At 43.0% G+C, this 14,620-nt stretch overlaps 1 long non-coding RNA gene across 1 annotated transcript in view; it reads right to left on the bottom strand.

Moving 5' to 3' along the window:
* The window catches only part of LOC137159656 (uncharacterized), a 133,892-nt gene extending 121,385 nt beyond the window's left edge, over positions 1–12,507 (bottom strand). Inside the window, exon 1 of the long non-coding RNA XR_010921688.1 lies at positions 12,399–12,507. This is a non-coding gene — a long non-coding RNA (uncharacterized lncRNA). The remainder of the gene's footprint in view (positions 1–12,398) is intronic.
* Between the last annotated feature and the right edge of the window lie 2,113 nt (positions 12,508–14,620).

The following is a 14,620-nucleotide window of genomic DNA, read 5'->3' as shown; positions in this document are numbered from 1 at the left end:
AGACAAGGTTTGGAAAGAGCCAGTATACACATGTATGTCATGCTGGCACATCTCTAAACCACTGGTGTTTTGCACCACCCCTTTTCTGCTTCTTTTCACACCACTGGCCAATCAGCCACTGGTGTATTCAGAAGTGCAGTTTCCTGAGACTGGCATAAGAGCCCAAGCTCAGGCAACTACTTCCCTACCAACTGGCAACAGAGGGAGCACATCCAGAGATGGAGCTGTAACCACAGAAGAGTCCTCCTGGGTGCCACATTCCTTTCCACCAGTTGGAGGAGCAGGTTGCTCCTGTGAGTAGCAGCAGCGGACCATAAAGGGTAGTCCACCCTTGTGCATGACTCCAGCAAGGGATGCTAGCACACCTCAGTGACAGTCTAGGAAGAGACTCCAAGAGCACACTACAAGACCCCTGACCTCAGTGCACACCACTGCATGGAATCTCAGGGATGGATATGAATCCCCAGTGAGTGATCCCAACACACTATCATTGGTACCTATGAGTTTTGATGTTCCTTTTCTATTTTGTCTAGATGTTTAGGCTGTGCCCATGCTGGTATCTGCTCACTGCTATAGTATCTTGAGCATGCTAGCATTGAGCGGGCAGAGCACCATCACCTGTTTTTCCCCCTAATTTGACTTCTTTTGACAAGGTGACTATCCCAATGTAGTTAGCCACACTGAAAGCACTCCAGCAAAGGAGGATGAAGAATAGCTATGCCAAAGGCATTGGTAATTAGTTTCCTACAATAAAGAAAACAGAAAACAAAATGTTTTGGGTAGATGAGAGAGAAAGCATACATCCTTACAAGCTTTAACTTTAGGGTCACACACTTAGTTGCTTCCATAAGAGGAGCATATTGCACATAACAGGAGCTCCCTGTCTCCCTCTCACAAGCTCCCTATGTGCCTAGGAGAAGTCATTCAGAATATCAACATTTTAAACGGAGATGGGGATGCTGTACTGGAAGGTGTTAATGAGTGCCATCAATGGGTTTTTTTGATTTAAGGACCATTACAAATGTGGTTTAAACTGTTGGCTCTGATAATTGGATGCTAGGGATTGCATGTGTTCTTCCCCCATTTCCCCTTTCCAGTTTTCACCAAAATCAATATGATTCTGCCCATTGACAGCTGGAACTTACCCTGAAATTTTGGAATTGATTAAATGAAGCGTACAAAAGTTAGCGTTTCAGGCAGGAAGATAAATACCATGTAATTGACCTGAAGAGCAGTAGCTCTGTGTAAGCTCAAAAGCTGGTCTCTCTCACCAACAGAAATAGATCAAATAAAAGATATTATCTCACCCACCTTGTTTAATGGAATTGAGTGTAAGACTTCATTTGGCCTAACTATGCAGTGCTTTAGTAATGGTTGGGAATTGGGGGAGAAGAGGGAAAGACTGCAAGACCCATGTTTTGTCCTGAATTTTAAAGTAGCAGGTTGATTTGTGAGATTGGGTAGTTGTGGCAGAGAGGGCTCTGTTGGGTGGATTAGGGGCTTAAGGCATGCTGCTTTCAGCATATTGTGTTCTGGGATAAATAAAGGAGTCTGCTTATTTAAGTACATATTTTAAGAGTTTATCAAAGAAGCCCACAGGTGGCAGAAGAACACATTTTAGGTATAAATCTAAGTATGTATAAGGTTGAAGGCAATGAACAATTCTACATCATCAGCTGCTCTTGTCACTTGGCAAGTCTAAAGCAGTGGTGTTAAATGCCTGCCTGGTGAGTTAGATCCAGCATGCCTGAGCAAGACTTTCTTTTAGTAGGATTTTAGCCTACATAGTTGTAAAGAAGACCTTCCCAACATGAATGGAGTGTGGATTAATGGTATGGTGGCACCTGCTACAAGTAGGCAGCCTGAAACAGCAGCTCAGGACTGCTAACTTCCCTTCCCCCACTCCCCGGCATTTATTTCTTTGGGTTATCATCACTAATTGTGACATTTTACATTTAAACATTAACAATTTAGTTGCTGAACACTTTAGGAAATGAAAGAGGAAACTGGAAGTTGCTCCAAGGAGGGAAATTCAGAGGGAATAGGAGGAGAGATACAGAGACAGGGAGAGGAAAAACAAAGGAAGGAGAATGGGGAAAGAGATTAAAAAAACAAAGGGCAGAAGCAGAGAGTGGTCAAAGGTGAGAACATTTTCTGTCAGAGTAATGCTGAGTGCAGTAACAGGGCACTTAAAACAAATAATGAAACTACAAATTTAGTTGCTACATAAAAGGCATATTCTTCCTTAGAATTTTATTTAAACTTCCCATTAATCGCATTAGGAGATCTGCTGTGGACTCAAGGTAGTCTGTAATCTTAAATTTATGCCAGAGCCTTCTTCACTGAATGAGTGACATCCCTGGATTTGAATACAGGCATCCTTTGTTTTGGCTGAAGATTGGAAAGCAACAGGAGACACAATCAGCTTCCACTGATGGCAAATACTAAAGGACTTTGGTATTTCACTTGGACTGGGAGTCTTTACTTATAATCAGGCATGAGGCTACAATGTGGCTGACTACAAGGTCATGAAACGCCCAGTGGAAACATGACCTACGTGACTGTTATACTCCGAGTTAAACACCATGGATGCCAGAACAGATATCATTTGTCAGTATCCACAGTCAGCAATTAAATATTGTTTTCCTAATATAATCCAGGCCAAAGAGCCTTTCTACATTGCAGCAGCTTAGTGTGAGGCTGTACATTTAAGACAGAAGAGGGAATGGGAGAATTTGACAGAGTTCAAATCTGCTGTAAACAAGAGACATGGTGAGCTCATTTTGACATTCAAAGGATTAACATTTTCATTTTTTTGTGAAGTGATGTGTCACAATGGTACCATGCAAGTATCCTATCATATCTAGCAGAGACTCAGGCTCTTCTCTGAGTACTATTCAGGAACCTTGTCTCCAGAGACTAGATAGGAGATGAAAGCCAGTTCCTGGTATATTTATGGTCAATAACACAAGCCTAGCTTCTCCAAACTAATGCATCCCTTCTTCAGAATGAGAGAAGAGCCAGCTAAATCCTTTGCATGACTGAGGATTACTGAAAACTGGCTCCATCGATGTGTACTAAAGGCAAAAGCTGCAATGCCCAACTGCTTGAAAGTAATTACTTGGATATTTTTAGAAATGTTTGATCATTTCCCTCAAGGTGATCACCATAGCTGTATCAGAAGTGAAGAAATACATGAAGGAACATGAGAATGGTGCTTATGGGACTTCTATAGATACTGCCTTTTATTTCTCCCTCAAAAAGCTTGTCTCATTTATACAGCTTCTCTGACAGACTTGTTGGATCCTACATACACACCCTGCAGCTGGGTAGGGCCTGGTCAGTGCTTAGCTGGGAATCTCCAAGGAAATCCAATTCTGCAGAAAGAGCTGGAGAGTGAGTAGAGGGACTCCTTTACTAGGGCTGCAGCCAGAATTTACAAGACCTGGATAATAAGTAGAAGGGCCCCTGTGACTTCAAATTTGCATGTGCCATTTTGCACGTGTAATCAATTGTGAGCTAAACTAACACAGGTAGTTTGGTGTCTAATGCTGTAAGTCATTGTGGGTGAAAAATTGGAGGTCTTGTTAAGATTCCAGACCTATGCATCCAGCCTTCCTTAGTCTGAGGTTGAATCACTAAAGGACATTTAGAGTGAATGGTAAGAAAATTAAAACAGGGAATCCAGTAACACTTCTCTCCCTCTACAATTCCACCCCAAATTCCTATCCAGAGCAGGAGAGTAAAAGGAAAGTTTGCCAACCAAATATTTCCAGGAGTGGAGTAAACAGAACAAAATGCTAACCGCCCTTGACATTGGTCTCAGGCCTTGCAGACTACAGGCCACAGAAGGATGGACAGACGGAATGACTCTTATTCTGAATGCTTTATTGGCCTGGCACCTTCAGCTAACCTCCCAGGGGAGTCAGAAACCCAATCTGCCTTCAGACAGTGCCATAATAATTCAATTTAAGTTTACTTATCACCTAAAAAGGGAACTGCAGAACACAGGAGCTTTGGAAAACACACTTCCCTCTTACGGTTTGACTTTGTTCTGTTAACAGCAATGAAGTGCACAAGAGCAGGCTTAATCTGTAACCGGGGGTCAGACTGAAGCATACCATACTAGTACAGGGATAGGAAAGCCAGATGGTAAAAACAGAATGACTTATTTTACTCAATGTAGTACTAGTAGTCTGAAAAATCAATATAAATTAGTTTTCTTAAGGAAGCCTAGTCATTTGGGGTCATCTTGATAGTTTGTGTAGTGAGTTTTTTCTTATTCTTCTTGATAGGAGTTTAGGGACAGCTAGAAACCTGAAGAATGGAAGAGACAAAGATGATTAGATGTGGAAGCTGCAGGATGTACATCATTTTGGAGAGGGTACCTGAAAGGTGCTTTGTTTGTATAAAGCGTCATCTGATAGATCTCTTCCACCAGGAGACTGCAGGTTTGGAGATGCAGCTAGATGTGGTTGGATTTAGAAGAAGGGGATTTGAGCGGATGATGGAGAGAGGAGGCTGAAGAGAAATCTCAGGACATGAAGAGGCATGCTGTACAATACTCCTGTGAGGGTAGACTTCTGGATGAAGAAAGTGTCCTGTAGAAGCATGTGACTACAAGAACAAGGCACAGGAAAAAGCTTGCTAGCAAAGGAGAAATAGAGCAGAGGAACAGGTTCACTGAGGTGGAAAATGAAGGTGAGAGGCAGGTAGTAAGAAAAAGAGAAAAGGGGATGAGACAATAGAGTTAGCCAGAGTTCATAGTCCTAGGAGACTAGAGGATGACTCACAAGAGATTGCAGTGTCAACAGAAGACAAGATGATTTGCAGCCAGAAAATACAGAAGGGGGAAGGCTGGAGAATCGCATTAACACCAGGAAAAGGTAATCTATGTGATTGGGGATTTTCTATTAAGAAGAGCGCACAAACCTGTCACCAGAGCTGATCTGGAAAACAGAAGTATATTTTGTCTGCTAGGATTTAAGATACAGAATGTGGACCTGAGGCTGAAGGGGATCCTAATGGGAGCAGGAAAGAATCTGTTGATTGTCCTTCCTGTAGGAACAAAATGATACTGCTAGATTTTCACTGAGACACACCAGGGAAGAAATTTAAAGAAATGGAAGCGGAGATGATTTTCAGTGGGATTCCACTTATTCCTAGAAAAGGAGAGCAAAAGGCAAAACAAAATTAGGCTGATCAATAGATATCCCAGGCAATGAGTTTAAAGGAGCGCTTGGGGGTGTTTGACCATAGGAGTGTCATTCACATCTGTCATTCACAGATGGAGGAATGTTCTCATAGGATGGACTCCACCTGAGTAGGGAGGGAGGCTGGCACAACTGACTAAAAAAACTTTAAACTAGGAATTCAGAGGAGAGAGTTTGGAGATGCTCACGTAGTTTCTATGCCTGATTCTAATATTGAGCAGGAGGAAAAAATATCAAGAGGGAAAAAAAAAGGATACAGCACTATAGGCCTATTAGTTTGACCTCAATTGTATACAAGGTCTCAGAACAAATTTTGAAAAGAGTAATTAAAGTTAGATGTAAAAAGTAATCAGGATAAAATACAACATGTTTTAACTAACGATAGACAATAGAAGCTTAAACTGATTTTCTAGACAAGGGAAACGCAGTAGATCTAATCTACCTGAATTTCAATAAAACATTTGATACAGTTCCCCCAACATGATCCGTAGGTCAGTAAGCATTGGATTAGTAATGAGGTGCCATTTAGAACAGCCTCTGTGCACTGAAGCATACAATGGACTCCCGGAAACAAGCCTTTTCTTCATAGGAGATCAGTGTAATCCCTTTTATAAATGCTAATTGTGCAAAATAGTTTCCAACAAAGAACAGCCATTAGCCAGTCACTCGTTCTGTGATTGAGCGACCTGCCTACTTCATGCACCCTCTGATGGCAACTAGGTATCAATGGTCTGTCAGGCCAGAATAAAGAGATTGGAAAATGAGAACTCTAAGCCTTGTGCACAGACACAGGCTACTTTGCAGATTACATGGGGAGCAATTCTTCCTCCTAAAGTCAATTAGAGGAATGCTACTTGTATCACTATGAAGCTGTGCTGGCATAATGACAACTGCCTCCTGGCATTCCTCACTTCCAGGAGAAATGGTCAATTTCTTCTGATTTGAATGTTCTTAAAGAGAAGTTCAGGCAAACATGAGATCACAGCGGAGCTACTGATGAAAAGCTGAAGAACATGGCCCTACTGGGTCCATAGTCTGTGCTCCTCAATTCAGTTTTCCTTATCTCTCCTTAGGCGCGCTCTCACGCTCTCTGTGCCCCCACATCTTCTCTACCATCACTTTGTGATTCCTGCCTCCTGTGTATCATGTATCCTGCCCTTTATTCCTTGTTTCCACCCACCCAGCCAAATGCCCTCCATGAATCTCCAGGGTTCAGTCTGCCTGGAGCCTGCTGTACCCCCAACCCCCAATGCACTTGCCATGCCCTCTGCATTTCTGGCATCCACTGCATAGTCATACTTATATTTTCAACTTCATGATTCAGATTGTACTTGTGAACTCAGTAAAAAGTACAATCAGTGATAGGTAAAATCCCTGAAAAGGTCAGGGTGGGATTAATAAAGAGCTGTTGCTAGAATTCTTGGCAACCCTCAGTCTGTCTAAACACCAGCATGAGTACCTCTGAAGTCATGTTCATTTTACCAGAATCACACAACTCAGGGTCTCATGATAAGAAACAAGTAGTACAGGCTCTTAGTTCCATTTCTCCTGGCATTCAAATCACCTTTCTGCTGCTCCTGAAGTCAGTGAGTAGCAACCTCTTCCTGTCTTTGTTCCCATCTACATAGCAGAAGAACTGCTAGTTTGATTACTGCTTGAGGGTTTTACTGTTGGCCTTTCCCAAGGAGAATTTCAAGCAGTGTACAAAGGTGCAGCTAGCAACTGTACCAAACCATCTATGTGGACACACACCAGGCCAGGAGCCTACCACTGTGTAACCTGATTACAAATTCTCTGAAGTTCCGTAGTACAGATGCCCTATTTCTTTTTATATGCTCATTTGTCTCTCCCCACATCTCCTGCCCCATCTTATCATATCTTTCCTTCCATGTGTCAGTTTGTATCTTTTTTTTTTTGTTTGCTTCATTCTGTTTCTATCTCTGTCTCTTAGGTCTTGTCTACACATGGAGTTATTCTGCATCAGGTATTGTGCTTTCAAATTCACATGTTATCTTAATCCGAACTAACTATAACTATAAAGTACAGACTAAGAGCATTACAGAGAACAGTGACTTACTAGCATGACTTGAAACACCTTGATACAAGTATTTTCTGTATCTCTGATCTGTGCTGTGAAAGGCAATGCCATGGACTGGTTTTCACTGAAGCATTTCCCCTACCCTCTTCTTGCTTCTTCATTGAAAGCAGGACATAACCCACAACACAACTCTCAAAGCATAAGTAGACAGTTTCATCTGTGCACTAGTAGTTCTGTTTTCTTTTGTTCATTATCAAAGCAAAGCCAGGGAAAATGCAGGGTGCTGCAGGGAGTGGTGTGATGCAACAGAGCACTCTTCTCAGGACTTGCCTACACAGGGAAGTTAGCGCTCAGCAAGTTACAGTGGGAGTTTACAGTGTGCTAGCTATTTTGCACTGATACTGTACACTGTTCAACTAAAGTGCACAAAAGTACTCATAGTGCACAATAAGTGTCCCCACAGGAGAGTCGGTGCATAGTAGCTAGCACACTGTAAAGACACATTGTAGCTTGCTGAACTCTAACTTCCTGCGTAGACAAGCCTGGCCACTCCTTGCCATTAGTGATCCTATAGGCATTTCTGCAAGATGGAGTGTGGTCCTGGAGGAGCACTCCACCTCTAAAGGGAGGGAGGTACACAGCCAGTTCACCCAGGTGTGCAGTGCACATGCTGCTGATAGGATGACCACCTATCCCAAATTGGGCAGGAGAGTCCCAAAATGCAGAGTTCGAGTCCTGATCCCGGGCTGAACGATCCTGGGACAGCATTTGTCCTGGATTCCCCGAGGTGCTGCTCTGCACCTGCCCAAGGCTCAGGGGTTGCACCAGCCTCTGGCTGGTGGGGGGTGGCACTGAGGTGAGCCTTAGTCCCCCCCCCCCAACCACAAGGCCCCATCCCTTGCTGCTGCTCCTCCTCTTCCCCCTGAGGCCCTGCCCTGGCCAAACCAGAAGCCAAAGCTGGGCAGTAGCAAGAGCCACCCAGGGAGCCTGGACCCGCCACCTGCCCTGGGTGGTGCACTCCAGGAGGTGCGGACAAGGGCTGGGGTCTGGTCTCAGGGCCCCCCCCCCAGCCCCTCAACCAGGACAGGTGGAGGGTCTGGGGTTCTGGCTTCTGGCCTGGCCGGGGCAGGGCCTGTTGTAGGGGAGGGTGAGGGGAAGTAGCAGCAAGGGGCTGGGCCTCAGGGGGATGGGACTCCTGCATGTGTCCTGCTTTTGTCATTTGGAAAAATGGTCACCCTAGCTGCTGAGTTCACTCTTCAGATACTAGTCTGAAAAGGACTTTGCGTTGAGTTCAGTCCCCTGCTATTGTTGACAACCCTATCGTGCAATCCTGTTAATAAATGTATCAAGCTCCATCTTACCATTACATATGTCCTGTTGTACACTAATGTGAACAGAAACATTTGATCCCCAATGCAAACAGAGGGTGGAAGTTAATGGGGAGCCATTTCAGGGATGGAGGGACATAGGCATGGCCTGCACTCTAATCGAACCCCATTTGGTGATACCACATCAGAAGCTGGCAGATGAGTAAAAGCCCCCAGTAAAACACAAAAAAGGTATGGGGATGCTGTTGGAAGTGTTGAGGATATTCCTTCTGATATTTTCTTGGGGAGTGATGTTATGAGTTTGAGCCAGAACATTGTTCTGCCACCTAAGCAAGCTAAGGGGAGGACAGAAATAAAAGGCTCTAGTCACTCACAACAGCTGCAAGTTGTCTGTGGCAATAACAATAAAGTAGCTGGGAGAAGGGAGGGAGCTCTTCCCACTCCTGACCATGACAAGGAAAATCATGGGACACCTTTCCAGGTGTGAGGGAGAATGTAACTGGATCTGACTTAGGAGCAGGAGGAACTCTGCCTCAGGTTGTTTGAATCAATTTGACACAGAGGCCAGATTTAGTAAAGACAGACAAGTCCCCAGCTTGTCCTTGCCATTGAAGCTGGAATGGACCACTGCAGTGGACTCTGATTCCCAACCCATCAGATAGTGGGGCAGAGAGAGGAAACAGTCCTGGAGGGAAAGAACAAAGGATTGTCCCTGAAAAAGGAAATGGTTTCCTCCTTTTCCCCTAGCCCAGGGGTGGGGACAGACATACTGAGACGGCATACCAGAGGTGGGGTGGGGTGCTTGAATCCCTTCCCCACCTAATAATGGGTAACTGGAGCCCAAGAGTTATTGCTTGGGTTAGTCCAGCTTTTGTAAGGGACAAAAGCTGTACTGATGACACAAACTATTCAAGAGGATGCTGCCCACCCCACCGGGAGGGAAATGCTAGCTTACAGCCAGGGTGGCTGGCACATTAAGAAATGAGGGATCACCACCCTTCTCACTCCCTAGCAGACAAATGGGAAAAGGTGGTAAGTTCAGCTGACAGCAGTTCTGAGTTTGAGGCACCCAAAAGCTTCCCACATATGACTGCAAGCGTTTGATCTAAAGAGGGGAGATGACAGATTTGGAGCTGCCCAGTGATAATTTATGAATGCTATACATTGACCTGGGTATTTATGTTTTCTGTACAACTGTTATAAGTTTAACGCAGCTGAAGTCTGTCTGGAAAAAAAAAAAAAAAAAAAAAAAAAAAAAAAAACCAGGCTGGAAGAAAAGGAATGGTTCAAGATAGCCACATCTTGGCAAACACTTAAGAGTTTTTAAGAGGACAATGCCAGAACACTTAGTTTGGATGATTTCAACTGTGTCTTGACCCAACCTGCAAAGTGGGTTGGACCAGGAAGGGTCAAAACTGAGGAACTAGAGCTGGGTTTAAAGAAGGATACGCTCTCAAGGCAGTAGTTGTTCGGGGAAACCAGACAAACACATATACAGGTTTCTGGAGAAGGTAGGCCTGCCTAGGTCACCAAAGGATGTAGGGCTTTAGGTAATATACATGAAGTTTTTGGGTGTTTTTTTTTTTTTTTTTTAAGCATAGGACCAAGTCAACCTTTAGAGGAAAAGGATTTTAAAAGAAACAAGAAGGTGGCTGCTCTGGTCACTATGTATCTCTGATCATAAACTTTCAAAGGGAAGAACAGCAGGTATCCAAACTCAGTTGGACCTGTGGGTAAAAGTGATTGATACTCAGGGTGCTCTAGCCCAGGTCCTGCTCTAGAAGTGAGGGAATTGCAGAATTCCACTCCAGGCTAGTTAAAGGCATGACACCTGACGGGGTTGCATTTAGAGCAACCAGAAAGGAGGTAGAGGTGCATGTAGCACTGTAACTGTGACACTTCCTCTTGTCAAGGTGCTTTCTGATTCAGAGATACATATATTGTTGAAGCTAATTAGCGATTTCAGAGATGACTTCGGGCAGACGAGACTACTGTCTTTGCTAATGGCAGTGTATTTCTGGACCATAGGCCTAATTTTCTGTTGTCTTGCACCTTCTGTCATCATTTACACCAAAGTGGGTGTAGAGCTACAAAATCAGAATGGTAAATCTGACTTTTCATCTTCAACCCACACAGTGAGTTTTATTGTTTTAATAGGGATGAGAACCCCGACTCCCCCACCCTTCCAGACAATGACTTTCATGTGTTTGTGAGAGAAGGTCAGTGCAGATGGATCTTGGCATTCTATCAATTTTAATTCTGCATGATCTTCCTGTAACTTTTTGATACTGCCAGCTGTAGGGTTTTTCTGCTGCAATGCTTGAAGCACGTCATAGCCTTTCAGACATTGCTCTCTGCCACATTTTCACTCCTAGCTGTCTCAACAATGTCAGGTTGTCACCATGAATAAGGGCTTTTGTAACACCTCACTGAGGAAGTGGCTTCTGCCTTTTATTTTCAGTTTTTAAAAGTTTGCAGGAGGTTAAATCGGGTAACAACTTCAATAGGAGAACAATTTAACAAATGGTTACACAACTGTTTTTCCAGCATGCTTGCAAGATGTCAACTGGCTCCACACTGGTCTTTTAATTGATCTCACTACACATAGCCACCCCCAGAGCAGTTGGAAAAGCTACTACACTTTGCATATGATTTGGTTCTATGATTCTTTGCTTTCATATAAAGCCATTAGACTACAAAGGCACCCGATTTTCTTTCTGTGCACTAAACTAAAGCATTTGTACCATTCCTTTTTCCTTGTAAAGACTATTTTGATAATACTGAAAGTGAGGGTCTCATTAAATTACACCCTAGCTCGTCTAATCTTCCTTTACCAGAGAAATGACATTACCATTACCTCCTCCCAGGTTTAGGCCAGCTATACACTGGCTCTCCACTTAGAGACACTTCTGAAAGTCTGCCTTTTAGTCTCACCTCAGTTTATAATAACGTGGGCCCACATCTAATTCATGGCTCTTCTGATCATCAATTCTCTTGCCAAACTGGGTATACAACAGATCCTAATCCAGCATAGGCACAGAGAAGAGGTGGCTTGTGCCTTTTCTATTCAGGGGCTGCCAGAAGCCAACATCACAGCCGTCTAGGCTGTCCTAACTTGCATTTTTATTGCAATGACTTCCATGGTGGGTCATTGCAGCATCACAGAGATTAGGGCACAGTCCCCTAATCACCCCAATACCTCAGCTATCCCAAATTGCTCCCTGTACCAGGGCCTCCAGCAGAGGCAGGGGACATAAAGCCATTCCTGGCATCCCTAGAACAAGAAGCCTGCTGCAGGGTAATTTATGAGAAGTACCTTGCAGCCTCTTTGCAATGGCTTAGCATTTGACTCCTTTGCAACTGTGGTATAGCCAAATTACTTTTGGAACACATCTTAAAAGAAACCCCCTTATGAGCATGCTAGAAGCTGGCCTGAGGCACAGGTCAGAGTGCTTGTGACCTTCTGGAGTGACAAAGCAATACAGCCATAGCTGAACTCCAGTTTGGATACCCTGGCTTATGGCCAACATTTAAATGTCTTGCCTACCAGGCAATCACTTGCTCCAAGAAACAATAGTAGGAAAAAAGAAAAGGCTCTGAAGGTCTGTAGTAGGATCAGCCACTTACCAAGCCGCTCCTCTGCCTTGTAGGCAAGGGTGATTCTTCAGAGCCTCTTAATAAGAGTTTTACTTAGGGCTAACCCCACCCTTACCTGAGGCTGTTTAATAACAGACACAATCCAAAAAACATTCCTCAAGAACCCAAAATAAAGTCCATGACCACAACACAAAAGTTTATACTTAGCATCTTCTGTCACACCTGGAGAGCTTCTTCTATCCCACTCTGTTCATCTAAAGCCACAACTCCTAGGCATTCCAAGCTACAGCTTAGCCTTCTTGCTCTAGTTTCCAGGCCCCCAACCTTCTCCCACTCAGAATCTTCTGTAGGACCCTACAGCTCATTACAATTCCCTTATACTACAGCTTGCTCTTTCCTGTTCCATTCTAGCTCTTCATAGGAAACACCTATCCTCTGTGGAGCCCCATCAAGGCTGTTAATGAGGCACAAGTGGGTTGGAGCAGTTCCCTCTTAAAAGGCCCAGTACCCTTTGTGAAAAGGTCCCATACCACAAAACCTAGAATCCAAACAGCTATTCCAGTCCAGAAAGAAAAACCTGCCCTTTTATGATGAACTTCACTGCATTTGACAGAGCTAGAATTCATTTTAGATAGTAATGTTGCACCCAGCAATGTAGAAAGATAAAAAAATAAAAAAAGGAGAGAAAACTACTATCACATTCCAGGCCAGAATCAGGATGAGAACCAGGTTATAACTACATCTATGCTAGAATTCCAAGGACACATTATACAGGTAGAAAGTCTAGAGACAGTAATAGAAACAGCCCCTAATTCTACTCCCACACCTGGATTTTGGATAAATCAGACTCAGGAAATGTGGGGTTCATAAGAATATGATGTTTTTTGTGAACTAGCTAGCTGTAGCCTTTCAGGAGGGCAAAAGACCCCTCCTCCCAGTTACATTTTTTTTTAGACAATAGCAGTTCCCAACTTCATATGGCATATACCTAAATGGACCATGGTTTCAAGAAAAGGTGAAGTACCTATTGAGCACATTCCATGTGACCAGATTCAAAATAGCAGCCACACCCAGAGAAGCAAAAACATTTATTTTAAAAATTACAAAACAAAGAGATATTGAAAATGGTAAAGAAGGATGCATGTGTTGCAGTAAGCTGAATAGTCATCAGTATCATCCCAGTATATACATCAGATAATAGGTACATCTTCATCAGCTGATTACACTGATTGGGGAAACTCCAACAGAAACTCTACACCTGAACTTCTGCAAGCAAATCCATGTGCACAGGAATTCGAGTCACAAGAACTGCAGAGCACAAGTGGGCTGATTCCCTGTGCTAATCAACATACAGAAAAATATATTCTACTTCTGGAGCTGTCTCACCTTCCAGAATGAGCCCCTATATGTGAAAGCTTTTGAGAATTTAGTTTGCAATGCAAACTTAACTGCTAATGCATGAATGCACACTCCATTGATCCTTAGGCATGCACTTAACCTTAGCAAAAATCTCTATTGTATGTGCTCAGTGGGCAATTTTCAAAATGCTCATGACTTAGTCAAATCAAAACCAATTTGAGCCCATTCCATACCTCACTGGGGACTATTTCGATGCCATATTGCAGCTTTGAACTACAGCTATTTTGGCAGTAGCCTCCTTTTTTTTTTAAAGTCACAGGAACATTGATGTTACCAGCATCTGAAAACAGGGGTTATAACAAACTGTTTTGCAGCCTTTAAAGAAATACTGTCCAATTTATTTTTGGCCTGAAATTTAAATTTTGAGAAATAAGTTTATTTCTCAATAGAAACCTTTGGACAAATTTAAAATAAATATCCAATGAAAACAGGTGTTTGTAAACAAATAAGCACTCTGCTACAGCTCTCTTAAATCCAAACATAGCAGGGGGAAGAATCTTAAAGTGAAAATGACTTTTGACAGAAATGAACTGAGTGATTTGATTTTCATTGTCCATGCTGAAAGAAATGCAAAATGTAAACAAACGCATAAATATTGATGTTATATTGGATTTTTAAAATCTAGTCACTTTAATAATCCCAGGTGTTGTTAGTAACAGATAAAGGCAATTTGTTTTTACAATATCATTTTCAAATTGACAATATCACTCTAAATATAGCAGTTACAGCAAGGCACCAACTGTAGTACACAGATGGCTTAGTTCTCCACTCATTTGCACTGACGTAAATCTGAAGTAACACCAGTGAAGAGACAGGGATCACACTGGTGTATACTGAATGGAGAATCATGATAAGTCTGTCTCCAAAGCATTGGTGTAGATTGGGTTTTCCTGTACACCATGTGATTTAAGATTGTACTATCTTGTCTCTTTCCTGTACTTAGAGAGAAACTTCCTTTCCAAAGAGTATACAGAGCATTTTATTTTAACATACAAGAAAAAACCTTTCTGAGAAGCATCATTGGG

The sequence above is a fragment of the Emydura macquarii genome, unplaced genomic scaffold (assembly GCF_026122565.2).
Source record: "Emydura macquarii macquarii isolate MOO-44397 ecotype Brisbane River unplaced genomic scaffold, CSIRO-AGI_Emac_v2 contig_1876, whole genome shotgun sequence".
NCBI lineage: Eukaryota > Metazoa > Chordata > Testudines > Chelidae > Emydura > Emydura macquarii.
This window is presented reverse-complemented; position numbering and strand designations above follow the sequence as displayed.